Consider the following 15,719-nt stretch of genomic DNA (forward strand, 5'->3'; position numbering starts at 1 on the left):
AACTAATAGCAGCCTTAGCACACAGCTATTTGTACAATGGGCCAGCATGATTTCATACTTTCTGCTTGTATAATGGTTATCAAATGATCAGTGGTCACATTTGGTGACTTCAGTTGCGAATTATGAATAATTTAAGTGGGATTTGTGGTGAGAACTGAGTGAGAACAAAAGGAAAGCAGCAATCCTGAGAGGCAAAATGCCATAGCTGTCCATTAAGCATTATTAATAAATCACTCCCTGGAAAAGACAGCCCATGCACTACTAAGCACTAGGCATGGCACTAATAGTCCCTGAGGACAAACCCTTGTCCAGCCACAGCATTGAGGCAGCTGAAGTCAGAGTGCCATAGCAGTTCCTTGAAAACAAGCTTTACCAATCTTAAGAGTTTTCTCTAGCCAGCTTATTAACTCCAACACGAGATTAAAGAGAGGTTCAGGCAATCATGAAGCTATTTTTTCATTAAGTAGTCCTAATAACATTCTGATGTCATCATCCATTAATGCAGATCAATGTCTTTGGTTCTACTGAGAGTGAAAATATATCACTGCTATAACTATGATAATGTAAAATGCTTCTTAATATATATTTGCTTCAACAATGATATTTTTCCACATTGCTGTCTGTAGTTACGTTGTAAATATGGTGATGTGTAAGAATAAGAAATTAATTTACAGGGTGTTTCCTTATATATAGCTACACGCACAAAAGAAATGCAATGATTACAATATTTAAAGTACTACTTCAACAAGGCTATATGTGTTAAATATATATATATATTGTGTACAATTTGTTTTTACACTTTATTAGACATCTTCCTAAGATAGCAGTACATTTTAAATGATTTCCATGGGAAAAAAAATCTATAATTCCCATCCAATTGTTTATGTTTATTTGACTCACTGTGACTTAACTTCAAAATTTTAGGAAGAATGTTATAACAATGGTAATACGTGTAGTTCACACAGATTTGAAGAAAGAAAACCAGAGGAAATTTCATTTTTTGCTGAACTGAAAGGTGACAGAAATAGTTGGGAACTACGTAATAAAGTATTTTCTGAAAGTTCAGCATTAAAAGATAAATACAGTTGTAAGCTCTCACTCCCAAACTTCAGGCCAGAATAAGTCACTGTAATTAATGAGTACTTTCCTACTTGCCATTTTTATTAAACATTTCTTAAAAATAACTGAAATGCTTTCATCCTCCACCAAGTTTTTTATTTTATCTTAATATTCTGTGAGAGGAACAAGTGTTTTCCTTCACTAAAACATTTACATGAAAGACAGCGTTAACAATCAGAAAGGTCAATGCAGTAGAAGGGTGACACAGCATAGTAGCAGAGAAACCAGTGTGAATGGAACAACATTACAAAGGAAAAGTGCTCATCTATCTCCAAAGACCTGGGTTTGCAGGGAAAAATCCACAAGGAAGGTAACTTCAACCAGAAATCCTTCCCCGGTCGCAGCCACTCTTTAAATGGGGTCTAAGAGAGGTGCAGCTGGGCTTAGGAAGTATTACTTTTCAGAAAGGGTGGTCAGGCACTGGAATGGACTGCCAAGGGAGGTGGTGGAGTCACCGAGCCTGGGGGTGTTCAAGGAAAGGCTGGATGTTGTGTTGAGGGACATGGTTTAGTGGGAGCTATTGGGAATAGGTGAACAGTTGGACTGGGTGATCTTTTAGGTCTTTTCCAACCTTGGTGATTCTATGATTCTATGATAATAAATGCACATAATATATATATACAACATGAAAATGTTTAATTATTGCCTCCCCAGTTGTGTGCATTAAGATTCATTTTGAATTTGCTTATAAATGCTTAACAGCATTTAAGAAGACAATTGGTATCTCAAGCCTTAACCTGAATAGGACCTAAAGCTTATTCTGTCCTCATTTATTTTTCCACATTGACAAAGATTCTATTACATTATGTTTAAGCAAGAGATGCAGATTTGAACCAAACATAACCAGGAATAAGAAAATGCACAGGCAGTGGAAACAGGAACGGTTATGGGAGGAGTATAGGGATGCTGCTGGTCTCTGTAGGGATGGGGTCAGGAAGGCCAAAGTCTAACTGGAACTGTACTTGGCAAGAGGTGAAAAGAACAAGAAAGGCTTCCACAGGAAAGTCAAACAGGAAAGGAAAGTCTGAGAAAGTGTGCACACCCTAGTAGGCAAGACTGACAGGCTGGTAACAATGGACAAGGAGAAGGCTGTGGTACTCAACATAAGTTTGCCTCAGGCTTCTCTGGCAACTGCTCTTCATGCACCCTCTGAGTGGATGAGTTAGAAGGTGGGGACTGAGGAAGCAATGTCAGTCCTGCTGTAAGTGAAAGTCAGGTTCATGACCACATGGGGAACCTGAATATCAATAAATCTATGCATCTTGATGAGATGCACACTAGAGTCCTGAGGGAGTTGGCTGATGTAGTTGCCAAGGCACTCTCAAAGATATTTCAAAAGTAAGGACAATCAGGTGAAGTCTCTGATGACAAGAGAAAAGGGCAATGCCATGACCATTCTTAGAAAAATAAAAAGGATGACACATGAAACTACTGACCTGTTAGCCTCACCTTAGTGCCAAGGAAAATCACGGGGGCAAATCCTCATAGAAGAGTTCTTTGAAAGAAGCTATGTTAAGACAAGGAGGACTGGGAGGTGATATGGGACAAACAGCATGGCTACACCATGGGTAATTCTGACTGATTAACCTAGTGGCTTTCTGTGATGGCATAACAGCATCACAGTGGACAAGAGCCACTGAGGTAATCTATCTGGACTTCAGTAAGACCTTTGACATAGACCCCCAGAACAACCTTCTCTCCAAATTGGAAAGGCAGGTATTCCTGGATAACACGCTAGATCACATGAAGAATGAGGGCATGATCTGAGACAACCAGAACAGCTTCACCAGGGAAAGGTCATGCCTAACCAATCTGGTGTCTGACTGATGTAATTTACCCAAACCTGTGCAAAGTCTTTGGCATGGTCCCCCACCATATCCTTATCTCCAAATTGCAGAGATGTGAATTTGATGAGTGGATCACCTGGTGGATAAGGAATTGGTTGAAAGGCCACAGACAAAGGGTGGTAATGGTTCTATGTCCAGGTGGAGGCCAGTAATGAGCAGTGTCCCCCAGGAGACTGCCTTGTGACTGGTGCTTTTTAAAATCTTTATAAAAGACATCGATGATCAAACCGAGTGCACCCTGAGCAAGTTTGCTGATGGCAACCTGGTCTAGTGGGAGGTGTCCCTGCTATAGCAGGAGGGTTGGAACTAGATGATCTTAGAGGTTCATTTCAACCCAAACCACTGTGTGATTCTCTTATTCTGATTGTTCAGCATAAAGAAAGGAAGGCTCCAGGAAATCCTGATAGGGGCCTTTCAGTATCTAAAGTAGGGTTATAACAAGGAAGTGAACAGACTCTCAATCAGAGGCTGTTGTGATAGGACAAGAGAAAATGGCTTCAAACTAAAAGAGGGCAGACTTAGATTGGATATAATAAAAAGTTTTTTTTTTTATGGTAAGGGTAGTGAAGCACTGGCACACGTTTCCCTGTTTCCACTTAAGAGAAGTGATGAATGCCCCATCCCTGGAGACATTCAAGGCTGGGCTGGACAGAGCTCCAGGCAACCTGAATCAGCTGTAAAAGTGCCAATTAATTGAAGTGGGGTTGGACTAGATGACCTTTAATAGTGCCTTTCATCTCAAATAATCTATTTTTCTGATTTTATGATAACAGATCAATCTTTGAAGATTAAGTGATGAATTAAAAACGCTGTCTTTCTCAAAGATTCTTAGTGAACATTAGTTATAGCTGATGCTACTTCATTCTTGGATTAAGCTCCAAATTCTTAAGTGATTTATTGCTCTGGCAGCTAGCAACAATTTGTCAGTTTGGCAACAATAGAAGTTTTGCCATTATCTTCAGAAGGGCCGAATATCAACTTTGTTTTCAACTTCAATGTTTAAGCACATAAGAAACCAAGTCAGAAATTCTAACAGCTTAGAAAACAAAATTCCTTTCCCTGAAAGTAAAAAAAAGCTTATGTTTGCTGTATTTCATCAGAGAAATTTGTATTTTCATGTTGTACATTCCTATTGCTACTTGGTAAATGTGACTAAACCAAATCACACCAAAAATGTAGCAGAATCCATTTTCCTTATTTGTTCACCAAATTGTATCAGCTTAAAGACTAAAAACTGCAAGTGAACTGAAGCAATCATAAATTACAAATGTTTGCACAGTGATAGGTAATAAAATAATCAATTTTTAAAAGCACAAATGGAAATTACCAGTTCTGATTCTACAGTGAATAAAAAGAAACCATTGTGTGACAACAATCTTCACTAATGTAGTATGAACAAGTAAGGCACTACAAAAAGTTCATTATTGAAAAAGTATTTACAAAGGAGCTTTGTGAACTATGAAAAGTTTTAAAAGTGTCTATATTTAATCCAATCTGTTTGAACTACTAATTAACTCAGGAAATTTTTTCACAAATCACAAAGGATCAGAAACACTGAAATGTTTTCTCTACCTGAGAAGGAACAAAGAAGCATATCGATAAACTAAGGGAGTTAATTGAAATGAATTACATGACAAGTTGGTTCTCAGCAAGATTTTCACTTCAAAGAATTGTCTATTTATGTGCATCCCAGCCAGTTAATTCTATCATAGTAGTTATGAAAGTCTGTTTCTCTGAATGTTACTTTAATGATTTAGCTTTATGTTTCATCCAAACTGCAATACATAGTGCAAACACACAGTAACATTTAAATATTACCACTGAGAAACTGAGAAAATTATATTTCTATTTTGCTTTACAGGAATACGCTTTCTCGTAAAGTGATGTGGTTTTCAGCCTTATAAAGTGTTCCAATGAAAACCAGACAAAGTGATCTTAGAAGTGATCAGCAACCCTTCATTTTAGAATGTAAATATAGGAAGCAGTTTCTTATATAATATGCAAATATATACAATCCTATGTATCTTTTATATATAATCCTTAATTTAGCCTTCCTGTAGGCTATATTCCAGGCCAGGCAGGAATTAAACTCAGGAGTTAAGAAAGGTAGATGAAATCCACTGTAAACTTAAGAAGGTACTAAGAAAATTCTTGAGAGGAGATCTGACTGCAAATTAACTTGGATCTGTGAGCAAAGACAAGACAAAATGAGACTTCTATGTAAAGGAATAGAGATAAATGCTCCTCAGATAAATATCTGATTCATCTCTTCCACTTGTTCTTCCATCAATGACAGTTTGCCAGTCCTCCAGTAGAGCTGTTTCTTTAAATCACATATTTGAATAAACATTAGGATATTATGTTCTGGCCAGTTGTCTTGAAGTGCAATTCCAGAATAACATGCAAAGCATTGAAATCCATTTAGGACATAATTTGTTTACACTTTTTTAGTGATTGTCTGCCATATGATCCTATTTCGTGGCTCTGTCATTTCATCTTCATTTCTTCTCAAGTAAATTGCTTATTCTCATGCTGTAATCATAGCTTCTGCCTGAGATCAGAGCTAACATTCAGCTGAAGCACATTTCCATTGAAGGATTTTTACTTCATTCTCTTAATATTTTTTTTCCTTGAATTTCTCTGTGTTAACCAATTCCCTCTTTTACTTCTGTCAACAGCACAAGATTAGGACTACGTACTTCCTTGTTCTTTATTCTCTCCGCAAAAGAGCTGTTTCTTGGGTGATTCACAGAAGTGCTGTGAAGAAGCAGGAAGCTGTATTGCCCTGCTCCCACTTCTCTACAAGTCTTCCACTGCAGAGAAGTGCCTCATGCAGTCCTCTCTGCCAAAGAGAATGGCCCAAGAAGAATTCTGCAGAAGGCTCCAGCAGTTCCCTTCATAAAATCCTCTAAAATTTTATCCCACAAGAAAAGTTTTACAATGAGCTTCAGCAAGAAAAGGAAATACTTTACTGCAAGACATATCACACAGAACCACTCCATCTAAAAGTTCATTAATTTCATGTTTTCCCCTTTTACTAAATGGGAAATCATACCAGCAGTTCTCACAAATCTCAGGAACTGCCATTTGCTGTATTGCCAAATTTAAATAAACAAAAAAGAAAAGATGGGCAAATAATTGAGTTCGGGAAAGATAATTACACTTTAGGATTATTTTAATCAAGAAATCAATGCCTGTTTAGTTCTGCAAATTATTTCCTGGCATATGTCTTATTTGGAAATTAGCTCAGTCTACTGCTACATCTTACCAGCAAAGTAGATTTTGTAAATCTGCTGCAAAATGATTTGGTTAGGATATATCCATATTTATGCTAAATTAAATTTCCTATATGTATCTCTTTCATTGAACACAGGAAAGGTGGTATGTGCAAGAAACAAAGAGCTTTAGGACTTCAGTCCTGAAATCAGAACAGCAAAGAAACTGTATGTATCCTAATGTGGTTATATAGCCATTTATAGTTGTCGTGACAGCCCTTGATTCTTTCATTAATTTTATTACTGCCATGCTCAGTAAGGTAAATGGAATGTTGGAATTCAAATGTCAACATCACTTTTGAAAATATTATTTAGTCATCTGCAAATAAAGAGCATTAACTAAAATATGGATGTCTAGTATAGGAGCACATGGAATCTGGGAAGCTAATATCCTATTTTAACCCTGAAAACTTACTGCAGAGATGCTGCTTAACAAACAGCATCCAACCCTGCAGGAGGTTCAGCAGCTCCGGCCTTGGTAGTGCTGCAGAACCTGGTTGTGCATCCATAAACTATTCTATATTCAACTACTAAGAAGCCTGAACCAAATGATAGCAAAGAAGTTGTTGTTATGCTCCCTCTCTGATATTCAGGAGCTAATGATGTGTGCACTCCACAGGATATGGAAAACACAACTTTATTCTATCCTCTGTGAGACAGAATTGAAACAATTTCCATAATATTCAACATTGACCTCATAACTGAGCTGCAGGCAGTTTTTTCTCCATCCGTGGAAGATGTGTCACTGCAGGAAAAATATAAGACTCATTCACAACCCTCGGACTTGTTTTGTCGTCTTTGGTCAGGTCATAATGTCATGCCTGTTGATTGATGTTAGAAAGACAAGGCCATTGGCAGTTTCTGTGCCTACACACAGCACAGTAGTTGCTGGGTTTACACGCAGTTCATGCCTGAGTAAGTATTGTTAAGGAAATGTTTGCTAAATTAGTTCAGGGAATCACAGAGCAATATTATCTAATTGCCATTTGTCAAAACTGTACTACCATCAGTGAATATTTTTAATTATATTAAGAAAGGGAAGATGTCAACTAACAATTTCATATGTCAGAGACTCCACAGAAAGGATTTCATGATTTATCATTTCAAACTATTCTTGTGGCAGGAAACACTGCTTGCTGTTGAAAATTACCATCAGATTGAAAAAAAAAAAAAAAAAAAAAAAAAAAAGAGAGAAAGCATTTGTTGCTTTATTATCATTTATTATTGATTTAAATACAACAATTTGATCTAATATTTTTTTCTCTCTCTGTTGAGTTGTACAAATAATATAGATAGATAGCTTTACTGAAGCTAGACTGAAATTTTATAGTTCAATAAAACTGAGATGAATGGTATGAAGGCTAAGCATCATCAGCACCCACTTTTTCACCTCTGTTTTGAAAGGAAAATTCTGCAACCAAAATTTCTGTGTCCTGTGAACTCTTGAAAATCCCCATGGATTAAGCTAGGACCCTCAGGGGTTTTGGTAGATAAATGCTCTCACTGGATCAAATAAACAGGAATAATAAGCAACAGGCTGAAAAAGATAATAAAGCACATAAAACTCATGCATTCCAGAATCCACTGCTGACATTACATACATCTCCCAGCCACTTGTTCTGATTTCCAAATTCCTAATCAAATCATAGGTTTTTGAAAGGAATTGGTGCACTGATTGATAATTCCTACACAGCTGTGCACTGAGGTACTGCATGGTTTTTACTTCTTTTAACATCACACACTACTGAAATTACACTATGCTCTAGTAAAATTTTCTGAAAACATATTGGACACCATACCTGGGAGGTAATGTAAAATTATAACTAGTCAGGCCTGAGGTCCTGCAAATACAGGAGCAGATCTGCAGCTCCATATTTAGAAATGACAATTGAAATCACATGATAATTCTGGTCACCTTTTCATCACATGCTGCCAGTTGGTATCTTCTGCTGAATACAGTAAAATATTCTGGTGGGTGCCGTGTGAACATGTTAATTTTAGTTTACAAGCTGATGAAATTGCCTTCGGGATGCAAATGCTTCCCTCAAAAAAATGATTTATAATTACTGCCCAGCTAGAAAGATTGTAATAATGGAGAAATTAAGCAAAGACACCGCTCTGTGGAGATCATACTGCTCTGGTGAGATACTCCATGTTAGAAACAGTTTCCACAGACATCATGGTTATTTCTTAGCATATGTATTACAATATGCAGAGAAAAAAAGTTTGTACTGAACCCTTTCAACTTCTCTGTTGTGGAGTAGCTTGACTATCCAAGAGAATCTTGTACACTGTGTTTTCCAGAATAGCAGCACTGTATCTCCTGGCAGAAGAGATCATTTCTGACACCAGGATCGAATGAGCCTCACTGCAGACAGGGATCCACTTGGCTTTGGTTCTGACATGGAATGGTTTTTACTCACATACCCTGATCTAGGAGTGTGCACAGTCCTGCTATGCTTCAGTAACTCGTTGCCATTGCTTTGCTTTGTCATTGTGCAGACATGTTGGCTGCCCTGGGAAACGCCTGGCCATGTGCTGCTTGCTAAGGCTATCCTACATCCCCAGTCATGCACATCACCATCCCATGTTTCTTTGGCTTAGAAGAGAATCTGAGCAGAGGCAGAGAAATCCTTTCTCAATTAAGTCAAATAGTTTTGCACTACCAAAACTTCTCAGTATATTTGCAGTTTGTCCCATTTTACCCTTGTTTCCATTAGAGCTCTCCGACATGCAGAAACAGAATCTGCTCAATTCTTTCATGTTGTATCATTCATCTACAGACAGGGGTACACTTCTAATATAACTGTTGAGTTACAAGAGAGCCACCAAAGCTGTACCTTTATTCTCAATTGCACTTTTCAGACACTTGTTAAACACCATGCTTGATGTTTATTGACTACTGGATGCCAATAATTTGGTAAAATGGTTTCTGGCACACAGTAGGTTGTGTGTGTTGTTTTTGTTTCTGCAGCTTTCTAGAATAAATTCTTTTATCCCAAGGTTGGGGAGAATGTAACATTTCACCAGATAACTCCATGGAAGAGATAGAGATGGTAACCAAAGAATTTCTTTAGTATATTCTGCTTTTTTTTTTTTTTTTTTTTTTTTTTTGTTTTTATGAGAATGTGTCTTTCTAATTTATTATGTTTTATTTTGCTATAAGTCCATTCATATTAACAATACTTACTTTTTTTTTTTTTTTTTTTTTTTTTTTTACATGAGGAGCAAACGGAAGAATAAGGGAGAGAACGCAAACAAGAATGACAATGAAATTAAATACAAGATGTATTTCACTACACTTCTCTATCCTAGCCACTACTCTAGGGTCAAAAACCAAAATAATAATTCCTACTGAAAATGTTTCTGTTTTACTCAGGTCTACCAGAGTCTACCATCTTGCTGTTCACAGATATTACTATGCTGGTACTATTAGGTACCAGCTAACTTTATAAGTAAAGCCTAATTGAAATGGTCTCAACAAGCAAAACTGTCATTGACTGAAATTAAAGTAAGTTCTATTAAAAAGGCAGCCTACTAGAGAGAAAAATACAACCATGCCCTATGCAGACACAGAAAAAAGGACTCAATCTACTCCTGTGTGCCCATATGAAAGCGAACTATATTCTTTCCTGCATCCAAAACTGTGTCACAGTCTCTTTTGTCTTATGTTCAGTGTCTACCTTCCCTGTCCCACTCTCCTAATTTGCTTTATGCTCCCATATTTTCTTATACTCCTTCATAAGCCCTGGAGGCTGAATTTCTTTCACCTTCATTTTCCTTTTAGTTTATCTTTAAGGTTGTCTCCTCCCTTTTTTTTTTCCTTCCCCCTTTCCACATGCCCCTCAGCATAACCTTCTCCTCTCAGCAGCACATATATGAACTCTGCTGCAAGTGAGCATGGCTGTATGAAATGATTTTTGGTGCTTCTAGCAACCAAGAGAGTTCTGCTTTAATGATCTTTCAAGTGAGCCAGATTAAAAGCCTCAAGCACAGGGGATCCTGTAGTCCAGAACAAGCCTTATTACAGTCAACACACTCTACACCTCAGCTTCTCCATTGCATTCACAGAGTGGTACATACAGATTACACACAAAGTGCTTCACTTTACACTAAATTTAAAGCTTGATATGCAATCCTTGCACATACCAAACTGATGCTCTTTAGGAGTTTGATTTCATGGAGATCAGTCAAGAGCTTGTCAACTTCTTTCGGAGAAAACAGTATTCTGTCAGTCTTCTGTTTCCAAGGGCATATTCCCTGTTTACAGTTCCCAGTGGGCATGCCTAGCAATACTGGATTTTGCAAAAGTAACAGAACCGGAAGTAACCATGCCACATTATTTATTTGCAAATGAGAGCATTAAAGTTTTCTCAACTGATACATCAAAGGATTTACAGAGCAGAGAACAGCATAACTCCAGTTGCAAGCATTCCCCTAAGGACTGAATCACCATGTGTTAGCAGATACGAGATATTTAAACAAATGTAAAAAAGGATAATGGTGCATAAAATCATAATAACTCAAGATAAGCGGCAAATTAACACAAATCTTTTATAAACTAGCTATCGTTATAAAAGCACACCATTTACTAGCAGCTCAGCATCTGTTTCCCATTTCTGACACTGAACAATGGCTTTATAATCCCAGGAGCATGCTGACTCTATCTGCGCTGTTCAGCGGGACACCTTGGCACCTCCAGCCCACTGGGGTTATGTCATTCATGGTCAGTCACACAGCAGAAACCCAAGCAAGACAACTATTTTCAGGAGGTAAATATTTCTATGTGCACATATGTGGCTCCAATCGCCTTTTCCCTTCAGCATTAATCATTCCTATTATTTGCTAAATTTGCAAGGAAAGCTGCCACAGAAGAAAAGCTAAATTTAGCAATAGTTTCAGACAGTTAGATAATCATTTTATAAAGTAGAAAATTGCTTTCTTCCAATGATTTTCCTAATAGTGCTGTAGTTAATATCAAATGAGGAATGTGGTTGATTTTGATCCCACTTCCTTACACTTAATTGGATGGCTGAGGCTAAAAATATTCCCAATGGTCAGCGCTGCCACAGAATAAGATTTCATTAAATATGCCAATCACTGGGTTCATGTAGAAGAGCAAAAAGAGCAATGGAGCTTAAGCAGTGTTCTGTTATTAATGCTAAACTATCACACAAGAATAGCAATATTCCATGAACTGCTTGAAATAAAATTGCTTGAAATAATAATGCATTTCTTAATATGAACACTTATTAATATGATTAGGAGGTGATGAAGTACAAAGTAATGCTCAAAGTGAATTCATGATCATATCCTGTTCTAAGCCCCAGTGAAAAATTAATGTTTATAAACTAATTAGACATTCTGCTCCAAAAACATTGCTTTCTTAATACATTCCATGCAAACAAACATACATAAATAACATGCAAACATCTATTTAAACATTTCTTACTCACTTTTGAAGATAGCTTGGTAAATACATCTATTAAGCATTTGCTTTATATCAGAGATTTATGAAAACACATACATACAAAAGCTATCTCAAATTTCCATACTGTTAACAGACAAATGCATATCAAAGCAGTTAATTTTTCTAAAAATATATATTCTTATATTGTCACGGGAGTAGTTGACTAGAGGACTGTGCTGACATCCAAAGGGCTGTCAGAAACCTCATGCAGATCAACAAAGAGAAAGCAAACTCCTGCAACCGAGGAGGAACAACCCCAGGCACCAGGACATTCTGGGAGCACCCAGCTGGAATGCAGCTCCAAAGGAAAGGACTTGGGGCTCTGGTGGACACCAAATTGATCATGAGCCAATAATTTACCCTTGCTGCAAAGTAGATTAATGGTGTTCTGGGCTTCATTAGGGAAATTATCACCAGCAGGTCAAGAGAGGTGGTCCTTTCCCTCTATTCTGTGTTGGTGATGTTGCATGTGGAGTATTGTGTCAGATCCTGGATCCCCTCATCCAAGAGAGACATAGATATACTGGGAAAAGTCCAACCAAGATGCTGAAGGGACTGGAGCACCCTCATATGAGGAGAAGAGAGAGCTGGGGTTGTTCAGCCTGGGGAATAGGAGGTTTGAGGGAATATATATATATATATATAATATATTTATTTAAATAACTGAAGGGAAGGTGCAAAGAGGATGGAGCCAGGCTCTGTCAGTGGTGTCCAGTGACACGACAAGAGGCAATGGGCACAAACTAAAACACAGGAGTGAACTTGTGTGCTAAGTGCTCCATTAACACTAGCTAATGAGCACTAGCACAAGTTGCCCAGAGGCTATGGAGTTTTCTCCTTGGAGATCTTTGAAACCCGCCTGGATGTGGTTCTGGGTTCTGAGCGTCCCTGCTTGAGCAGAAGTTAGACCATATGGACCCAGAAGTCCCTCCCAATCCCAACCAGTCTTGAAGAGCATTCCACACATTAGTTTCATCTCTTAACATACTGGTAGTACTTATAGATAACATATAGAAGAAGTTGCTATACTGCTGAAAACCACAATGTGGCTCACTAGAAAACTTCAGAATGTACTGCAAGCTTTCCCTTCACCATTATTCTTAGTAAAATGAAGATCCATTAATTGTAGCTTTTCTCTATTCAGAACAAAGTTACTCAAATTGTTAAAAAAATAAATACTTAAAAGTGTGTTCTCCTCCTGAATATTTCAAGACACTCTATTGCATTTCTCTGATATATAACTAATTGTTTGACTTCAGTATGCAAACTGGAAGACTACTGCTAGATCTGTGACTTTTGATCACAGACCAACTTTAATGTATGCATAGTTGTCAAGGTAGTAAAATCATAATATAGAAATATTTCAATCTGTGGGCTGAAAGGCTGAACTAATACTTGTTTATCCAGAGCAGCAAATTCTTAATAGTTCCTGTTTTATAACTCTCATCTTCCTATTCATGATTTCACATTTACTATAAATTACTTGTTTTGCATTTAAAACAAACAAACAAAACACCAATATTAGAATCGTAGTTCTGACTATTACTCAGACTGAAACATGAATGTCAGTGTAGTGAGTCTGATTGGAGTTGAGTTTCTTTACAGCAGCCACTATGGTGCTGTGTTTTGGATCTGTAACCAGAAGAGTATTGATATATGATTACTTAGTTATTGTTGAACAGTGCTTGCATAGCATCAAGACCACCTCTGCCTCTCGCACTGTCCAGCCAACAAATAGACTGGCATGGGCAGGAGGATGGGAGGGGACAAAGAAATGGACTGATGTCCTTTTTTTGTCTAAAGATGTACTGTGGTCAGCACCAGATGTTATTTCTTTTTCTAATTCAATGAAGAAAACAGTGCATGCGCAGGTTGTCTCCAAGGAAAGAGAATAAACAGCAATAGGAGGTTCATGCTACTTTGAAACAATATAATTGAAAACCACAGGAAATATGTTAATTGTCAAAATTGATAAAATAAAACTGCGCTCTTCACACCTTTCCTCTGCTAAGTCACACCATGCTGAGAAGCACCATTTAGCTGATCATCATCCCTGGAGTACTTTACAAATGAGCATGTCCCAGGAGGAAGCAATGGAATAAGAGTTCCAGACCATAAAGCTGATAAAATTGTAAGCTACAGACCCTGATCTCAGCTTCATGTTCAGATCATTTCTTGTTCAACATCTTCATCAATGATCTTGATGAGGGGATAGTGTTCACCCTCAGCAAGTTTGCTGATGATATGTAGATGGGAGGAATAGCTGACACACCAGAAGGCTGTGCTGCCATTCAGCGAGACCTGAACAGACTGGAGAGTTGAGAAGAGAGGAGCCAGATTAGGTTTAACAAAACCAGGTGTAGAGTCTTGAATCTGGGCAGGAATAACTGCATGAACCAGTAAAGGCTGGAGGATGACCTGCAGGAGAGGAGCTCCCTAGAGAAGGACCTGAATGTCCTGATGGACAACAGATTGGCCATGAGTGCTGCCCTCGTGGCCAAGAAGGCCAATGGGATTCTTGGGGTGGATTAAAAAGAGTGCAGCCTACCAGTCAAGGGGGGTGATTCTACTCTTCTACTCTGCCCTAGTCAAGCCTTGCCTGCAGTACTGTAACCAGTTCTGTGCTCTGCAGTTTAAAAAAGACAGGAATCTCCTAGAAGGAGTCCAGCAGAGGGCCATGAAGATGATAAAGGGCCTAGAGCATCTCTCTAATGAGGAAAGGCTGAGTGACCTGGGTCTGTTAAGTCTTGAGAAAAGAAGACTCAGAGGGGATCTGATCCTGTAATCTGATCATTGTCTATAAATATCTAAGGTGCAGAAGGCAAAGGGATGAGGCCAGAAACTGAAGTTCTGCACACATGTGCATAAGAACTTATTCATGGTAACGGTGATGGAGCACTGGAACAGGCTCCATAGAGAGGTTGTGGAGATTCCTTCTCTGAAGATGTTCAAGACCCACCTGGACACCTACCTGTGCAACCTGGTCTAGGCAGCTTGCTTTGTCAGGGTGGTTGGACTAGATATCTCTAGAGGACCCTTCCAGCCCCTGGAATTCTGTGATTCTGTAATCATCCTTCAATCACAGGTCAACCTGAACCCTTTCAGAACCTTAATAAGCAATAAAACACATGGCAAACAAGGTTCTTGCTTGAACTTTCATACTTTCAATCTGTTTCTGGCCTACAATCAAAATCCTTGAATTGATTATCTGATCTTTTAAACTGTTATATATTTAGCTATCAAGATCTTCAATGGTCTGCTCATTTAAATTGTGTTCATCTAGTTGAATGGGGAAATTGCTATCACTATTTTAGGATACAAGAATTACATGATAAAAATTTACTGATTTTATACCTAAAATTTTTTAAATTAAGTAAGAATTATACAGTAATGATTGAAAGTCATACATATGTGTTATATATACCACATCATGTGCTTTTAATTTTATGTAAGGCAGTTTCTTTTTATTACATACTTTTTATAATGTTTATGTTTAATTGTGTATATTTCATTTGAAATAATTTTAAAAGATGCCTATCAAAATCCCTAAGCATCCTAACACACAATAACAATACTATGCGAGATCTGCAGAACACAGATAATCTAATCTAGCAAATAAAATTTCTTAGATTGTAAAGTCTTGTCTAAAAATGTCAGGTAAATCACCCTTCCTGATATATCTAATGTAACAAGGCCTGCCTCCCGCTAAGTAGAGGTAACACCGAAATAAATTCTAGGTTAGAATGAAGTTGACTGCATTTTTACTGCAGCTCTTATCAGCACAGTATCTGGACAACATTTGTCAAGCCAGTCTGCCAAAACCAACAAACTCTCCTCATCCCATTCCCATAACTACCTTAGTTAACACAAGACCAATCACGCTGGATCAGACCAAACATCTGGTATTTCAGTATGCTGTCTGAGACACAACTGATAATGGGTATCTAGGGAGAAGTTCAGGCATGGAACAAGCATTCAGTGATAAAACTTCCTTCATACTCTTTTAGT

General features: G+C 37.8%; 2 protein-coding genes across 2 annotated transcripts in view; one reads left to right on the plus strand and one right to left on the minus strand.

Annotated features, from left to right (window-relative positions):
* The window catches only part of LOC128087832 (uncharacterized), a 303,478-nt gene extending 301,758 nt beyond the window's left edge, over positions 1-1,720 (plus strand). Inside the window, exon 2 of the mRNA XM_052697793.1 lies at positions 1,650-1,720. The gene's annotated coding sequence lies outside the window, so the exon portion shown is untranslated. The remainder of the gene's footprint in view (positions 1-1,649) is intronic.
* Positions 1-15,719, minus strand: part of CSMD1 (CUB and Sushi multiple domains 1) — a 984,784-nt gene that overhangs the window by 493,982 nt on the left and 475,083 nt on the right. The gene's annotated exons all lie outside the window — the stretch shown is intronic.

Source organism: Tympanuchus pallidicinctus, unplaced genomic scaffold, assembly GCF_026119805.1.
Source record: "Tympanuchus pallidicinctus isolate F22 unplaced genomic scaffold, pur_lepc_1.0 scaffold1, whole genome shotgun sequence".
Classification (NCBI taxonomy): domain Eukaryota; kingdom Metazoa; phylum Chordata; class Aves; order Galliformes; family Phasianidae; genus Tympanuchus; species Tympanuchus pallidicinctus.